This window comes from Suncus etruscus, chromosome 16, assembly GCF_024139225.1.
Source record: "Suncus etruscus isolate mSunEtr1 chromosome 16, mSunEtr1.pri.cur, whole genome shotgun sequence".
Taxonomy (NCBI): Eukaryota; Metazoa; Chordata; class Mammalia; order Eulipotyphla; family Soricidae; genus Suncus; species Suncus etruscus.
In genome coordinates this window covers 9,747,302-9,753,924 of record NC_064863.1, presented here as the reverse complement: position 1 = coordinate 9,753,924, position 6,623 = coordinate 9,747,302, and the positions used below count along the sequence as shown (strand labels likewise).

At 37.4% G+C, this 6,623-nt stretch overlaps 1 pseudogene; it reads left to right on the top strand.

Annotated features, from left to right (window-relative positions):
* The first annotated feature begins 504 nt into the window (after window positions 1-504).
* On the top strand, window positions 505-658 carry LOC126032819 (uncharacterized; annotated as a pseudogene).
* The last annotated feature ends 5,965 nt before the right edge of the window (window positions 659-6,623 follow it).

Below are 6,623 nucleotides of genomic sequence, written 5' to 3'. Positions count from 1 at the left end.
AAGCAAACAAGGCCCATATGGTAACAGAATGGTACTAGCAAATGGGAAGAATACTGGTAACATGGGCAAAGGGGGTCATTGCATGTGAAAAACATAAAACAGATTTGTGATGGTGATAACAACATAAAATATACAAATGTCAAAATATAATGCTACTTACTTGAAGGGTGGGTGAAAAGCTGGAGACATTGATGGAAAGAAGGGCACATTGATGGTTGAACTGGTGTTGGAATATTGTGTGCTTGAAACAACTCTATTAAGAACAACTTTGGAAATGTATCTTTTTTTGTGTGTGTGGTTTTTTTTTTTTTTGGGGGGGGGGTCACACCCGGCAGTACTCAGGGGTTATTCCTGGCTCCAGGCTCAGAAATTGCTCCTGGCAGGCATGGGGGACCATATGGGATGCCGGGATTTGAACCATGACCTCCTGCATGAAAGGCAAATGCCTTACCTCCATGCTATCACTCCGGCCCTGAAAATGTATCTTAATAAAAATATTTTTTATTAATTTCCTGGCAGAAAAAATACCAAGATCATGAAGGTGGTTACCCCAGGGTGAGGCTCATCTACTGCACTTTGGATGTGCTGACCCTTCGATTTCCCCAAAATATGAAACTCGACTCCATAATTTGTGATAGTGGGGGACTGCATTCACAAAATTTTAAAATGTATGTGTGTGTGTGTGTGTATATATATATATTTAAAAGCTATTTACCTGAAACCCATGTTATGAGTAAAAGTAGATGCACCCAGGGTCAGAGTGATAGTACAGTGAGGATGTTTGCTTTGTATAGACCTGGGTTAGGTTCCTAGCCCCTACAAATGGTCCTCTTGAGCCAACCAGAACTGATCCTTAAGCATAAAGTTAGAAAAAAAAAAAACAGACTATAACTGGGTATGGCCAGAAAATAAAACCAAAAAGTGCCAATATATGGAGCTAGAAAGATAGTACAGCAGGTAGGGCATTTGTCTAGCATGAGGCTGACCTAGTTTCATTCTTCAGGACTTCTAAGCCTTGAAGGACTGGTTCCTGAGTGTAGAGCCAAACCAGATACATTCTGGGCCCCACCTGGTGTACCCCCCCCATACACACACACACACACAGATAAACAGTTTTAAAAAAGGAAGATGGGAACTGGGTAACAGGGTGTATACAATGACTGATTTTGTTTCCAACTATAGGAGTAATTTCTCTTCCTCAGTTCTGCAGTTTGGGGAACAGCCTAGAGAACCCATTCTGACCATTTAAATTTTTCCTCATTTAAAAAAAAATCAACATTCTCTGTTCAAACCTCTAATGGCCAGTTGAAAACATTCAGCTCTTGCTTTGGAGTTTCTGCTCTGCTGGCAGATCACAGGTGCCAGAGGTGGGCACCCGTGCGTCTTCGGTCAAGTCTCAGCTCTGATCTCATTCTTAATCTTTCATCATAAATCAGTTCTGCTGGCCTTTTCATCACTTGATGCCATGTTTGAAACTGCTTTCATGGCAATAAATCAATTAGAAAATGTTTATAAAGTGACTTAAAGGATAAAAAATAAAATGTGTTCAGAGCTGCACATTACAGGAACAGGGCCATGCACTGAAGCAGAGATTTGCAGCTTTACAAGTGACCTTGTATGCATGGGGACTTGTTCCCAATAAATTTCACAGTCGTCTTGCAAATTTCTCCTTTGATAGTTTGGTTGTTTCTTAGAATAACAAAAATATCTTTACAGCAGAAGATACCATGTTTGGAGATGAGAGCTTGCTGGCTACTGAATAAGAAAACAAAGGAAGGCTTGGAGATTAGGTTTCTATCCATGCAGATCTTTGGGATAATAATGGGATAATAATGAGAGACAAGTCGATTGGGGGAGGTCCTCCTGAATTAAGACTGGAGATATCAAAGAGGCTTCAAGTCAAGTTCAATTCTAATGCATTTTATACTAGTAATGGCTGCTTGTAAAGATTCTTTGTAAAAACACAGATCCATGCTCTAGCAAGGTGGCAAGGTGTTCTGACTTATTAGCCGTGTCTGCCTGAATGAGGAGAAGCAGAGAGTCCTGCATGCTCTTTCCTAAATTAAGATACTCAACAGCCTAAAATATAGGTGTTGGTCCTACACCAGAAATACCTTCTCTTGAAATAGTCTATATTTTCTTTTAAAACAACCTCTCAATGAGCTTTTTGTTCTATAGAGGAATCCTGTATCCAGTTTTTTAACCTATGTAAACTGTAGCCCTTCTTGACAGTTGGTTCTATGGTTGAGTTCTTATAGGTGAGTAAAATACATTACAGTTATATCATAAGTTTACAAGAATTGTTATCCATGCTTTATTTTTTATTCTTATCAGTAAGGATGCACTATGCTTACAAGGTGTTAGATGGCGACTTCAATGGAATTGAGGCATGGATAAATGCAATCAATATTATTACTTAAAAATAGTTCTTGCACTTCTGGAAACATAATAAAAGACTATCCTATGCCACAGCATGCATAAACTTTTAGGGGAGCTCAGCCCACCAGAAGTATCCTCAGATTTTCCTGGTGGAGAGAACTGAAATAACCCCCACAGGGTTCCTCAAGAGGCCCTCTGTGGATGCCTTTTTTCCCTGCTTGGATGGTTGAGGAATTTTCAAAGAGATGCTTGGCATTACATTTTCAGCCATTATTTGGCTATCTCTCCTTTGTAAAATCTCAGGCAAAATTGTGGCCTCTATCAAATAATTTGACTCAAAAATTCCAGCACCAACGATTACTAAGAGAACCCCTTTTTCTGTATAATATTTAGAACCTATAAATTAAGACAATGTTTTTTCTCTTTTTCAAATATGTCCTTGTAGCTGCAGTTTCTGGTAATCAAGGGCGAAACCAGAGAGCAGATCCCTGGGCTATTGACTCTCCTTAGAAAAAGGGAACCACACCTAACCATAATTTAGGGGATTTGGCTCCTTCCTTTACTTGACCTCTAAAACAATAGAGTCCAGCCCAGTGAAGATCAAGATCTTAGATAATTCCTACTTCCTCCTTATCCTGATTTTGCATTTGAAGTAAGCTTGCAAAGAGCTGCCTTGAGTTGCACCTTCTCCTTTGTAACTTAGATTTTTTACAGTCACACCTATAGTTTAGGTATTGTTATTGTTGTACTTTGCTTTGTGATTATAATTATTCTTCTCTATACCTATGGCTGGTTTTACCCCTATAAAACCCCTTGCCTAAAGGTTAAATTTGTTGCAACCCTGCCAGAAAACGTGTTGACCCCACATACTCTGTGTGGTTTCATTATTTATACTTCATATTTCGCCACCCGTGCAACCCACTCTCCCTAAAATGGATTCACCGAAATCTCACTGATGGCTGTAGAACAGAAGCCGCCTACAGCAATCCTAGACTTCATCCTAGGATTGGTGTAAAAAATCAAGACCACCAAGTACAGAATACTCATTAAAACTACAGTGATAAAACAGAACTTCTAGAACCATAAATAAAGACTCCATCCTATGACATGTGCAAATACCAAGATCTCTAGTTACAGAGGCTGGATTTTATCATCCACAACTGAGCAGAAAGTTTCCAGACATCACAAAAAGACCTAGGGGAGAGTAAAAGTGCATATACAGAGCCTGTAGTTATTCCCATGACAGTATGCTTCAAGGGTGGAGTAACCTTATCTCTCCAAGGGAATTCCCTTTCTAATCTCCCCAATATTTACTGTGACTATGCAAAAAAAAAAAGAAGTTCAAATTAATTTTTTGTTATTGTTAGTTGTTGCTTGCTTTTTTCTTCTTTTTTTGGGTGTGTGTGTGCTTTGTTTTGTTTTTATTTCAGGACCTTCGTTATTGTTTGGTTGTTGTCTTTATTGCTGTGGTGTTTTTTAGATTCTTTTGTTAAATTTTTGTATTGTTTTTATGTTTTTCTTCCTTTTTCCCTTTCTTCTCTTACATTGATATTTATAGCCTCTTTACAAGGAATTTTTTTTTTTTGCTTCTTTGATTTTTTTGCTCTCCATTTTTTTTCTTTCCACCAAACAGAACCACATAACTTGAACCATCTTGTTCTGGCTCACAAATTGGGGGGGGGGGGGGGGGAATAATGGAGGGTACCAAGACCAAACAGTTGTATGAACATTGAGTAGAAATAATAAATGATCAGACTTAAACACCAAAATTCAAAGCCAATAACAACAGAATCTATATCCAATCTACAACAAGCTAGACACAGAGGGGACCACTTAAACTAGCAGCCTAGGGGTAAAAGGAGGGGGATATGAGATGCATGCTGGGAACAGGGGTGGAGGGAGGAAAACATTGGTGGTGGGAATGTCCCTAATTCAATGTCAATATGTACCTAAAATATTACTGTAAAAGATTTGTAATCCACTTTGGTCAAAATAAAAATTATTTTTTAAAAAAAGTTCTTGCATAAAGGTTAGAAAAACAAAAAGCAATATAAATATGTTTCTTGCCTTATTAGTCTGTGGAGATTACATTCTCATGAGAGTAGGAAGAAGATGGTAAATATCTTCTTCACATTTTGTAAAATTATGTTACATGGGCATATCAGAACTCTAGCCAGAAATTCCAACTATAATTTTTTGTTTACTGATATTATCTCTGTAATCTTCTTTCACAACAGTCATGATGCTGAGAACCACATCTTTCCTGGACCATACTGACTTTCTGGGGCTCCATCTGATCTCACCTGGGCTTCCCTGGAATTTTTGTCCTCAACTATATAAGGTTTAATGAATCCTTCAGAGAATAATACTCTGAGCATATATTTGAGAAGATCTCACACAGAGTTAAGCAATAGGGAATCAAGACCAATTCCAGAAAGCAGATAGGATCCAGGTTGGGGAAGAAAGAAGAAGGCATTATAAGTGGAGACTGGGGAAAATAAGCATAAGAGTTGAGTAATGCCTGAAAATAGAAAGTTAAAACAAATTAGTGACTTCAGGAAACAATGAGAAAATAAGTTTGGTTGATTCAAAGCAAGAAAGTATTTGGTTTGTGTCAATTGCACATGTGAGTACACACATGTGTATATATATACATATATACACACACGTACACACACATCAATAGATCTTTAATTGCATGAGTGGAGATGACAGACAGTTCCTCATTTCTATCCTTATTAAAAAACCTGTCAAAGTTCACAGAATAGAGGCAGAGCCAAGATTCCTGTCCAAGTCTTTCTACCTTCATATTCAGTTCCCTCAATTCATTGTGTTCTTGATAATAGGAAAAGCTCACAGGGTACACAAAAGTGATAGTAGAAGAAGAGTGAAAGTGACACCAAAAAAACAGAGAAGAAAGACTACCTGTTCTAATTTGAGGAGTTCTTTCCAACTCTTGCCCAATACATTATAACTTCCAGCAAAGATGGGACAACTCTAATGAATCAAGTCTTCCATGTGAGATACTTGGCCATTTCTACTCAATACATGTTATAAATCAAGACGAATTCCTCTAAGGACCTTTCCTCTCTCCTGACACCTTCGATTTCCTTCCTTCTCTGCTTCTGATTGAAGTTATACAACTGATAGATTCTTCAAGATTGGCCTGTTCTACTTACTTTCTATAGAACCTCAACTTCACTTATATCCACCCTTCAGTTAGAGGCATTAAAGAAGCAAGAGGTACCCCAATCCTGCTCAATGTAATCAATAGTAATTATAATATTCTAACCAGGGCAGATCAGACATGAGAATAAGTACACATGAAAATTCTGGAAGATATATGTGTACAGTTTAAGGTACACAAGGAAGAGATCAATTCTACTGTCTTTGAATATTTTTCTATTCTTAGTGTCTTTACCTGTAATATCCATTTTGCAAACAAAAGAAAACTAGAACAAAAAATAATCAATCTTTGCCCATTTGGTGGTTGTTGTCACTCTTACCTACCCTTACCAGACAGATATGTGATATATTGAGAGAAAGATGATTTACTATATGATTTACTATATGATACACAATAAATTACACATGGCTGCTCTAGGGACATTGAAAAATAAAAAGTATGGTCTTTAGAGGTCTGAAACAGAAGTTAACATTTTAGGGATCAAGGTAATTGTATAATGGGTGCTATGTAAAGGATTTTGAAAAGATGAGGAAAGTAATAAATTTTTTAAAATAATTTTTGTTTAGAACTACTCTTCTTGAGTACAAGTACACTCAGAAACTAGACAACAAATGTAGTTTAGTATTTCTATTTTCAACTATATGAAAGCAGGTAGGTCTGAGGGAAATGAGTCCCAAAACAGAAGACAGCTGTTATTTGCACATTTGTTGATCTTGTACAGACTCTTCTCTGTAGAACAGGGATTTGCCAACTATAGCCTTTGGGCCAAATCATGCCTGCTGCCTCTTTTTGCAAATAAACTTTTGTTGGAACAGAGCCAAATTCACTTGTTTACATATTTCCTGTGACTTCCTTCTGTGTCCAAATGTCAGAGTGGAATAATTGCTTCAGAGTTTGCAAAGTCCAAACTTTTTTCTACATCATCTATTACAAAAAGTTTGTTCCCCTGATTTAAAAGAAGAGGCTTAAACTGACAGAATGTATGAATGACGGTGGCAGGTAACAATGACCTATAAGAATTCTGATCCATAATCTACAGCCATCAGTTCAAGAAACC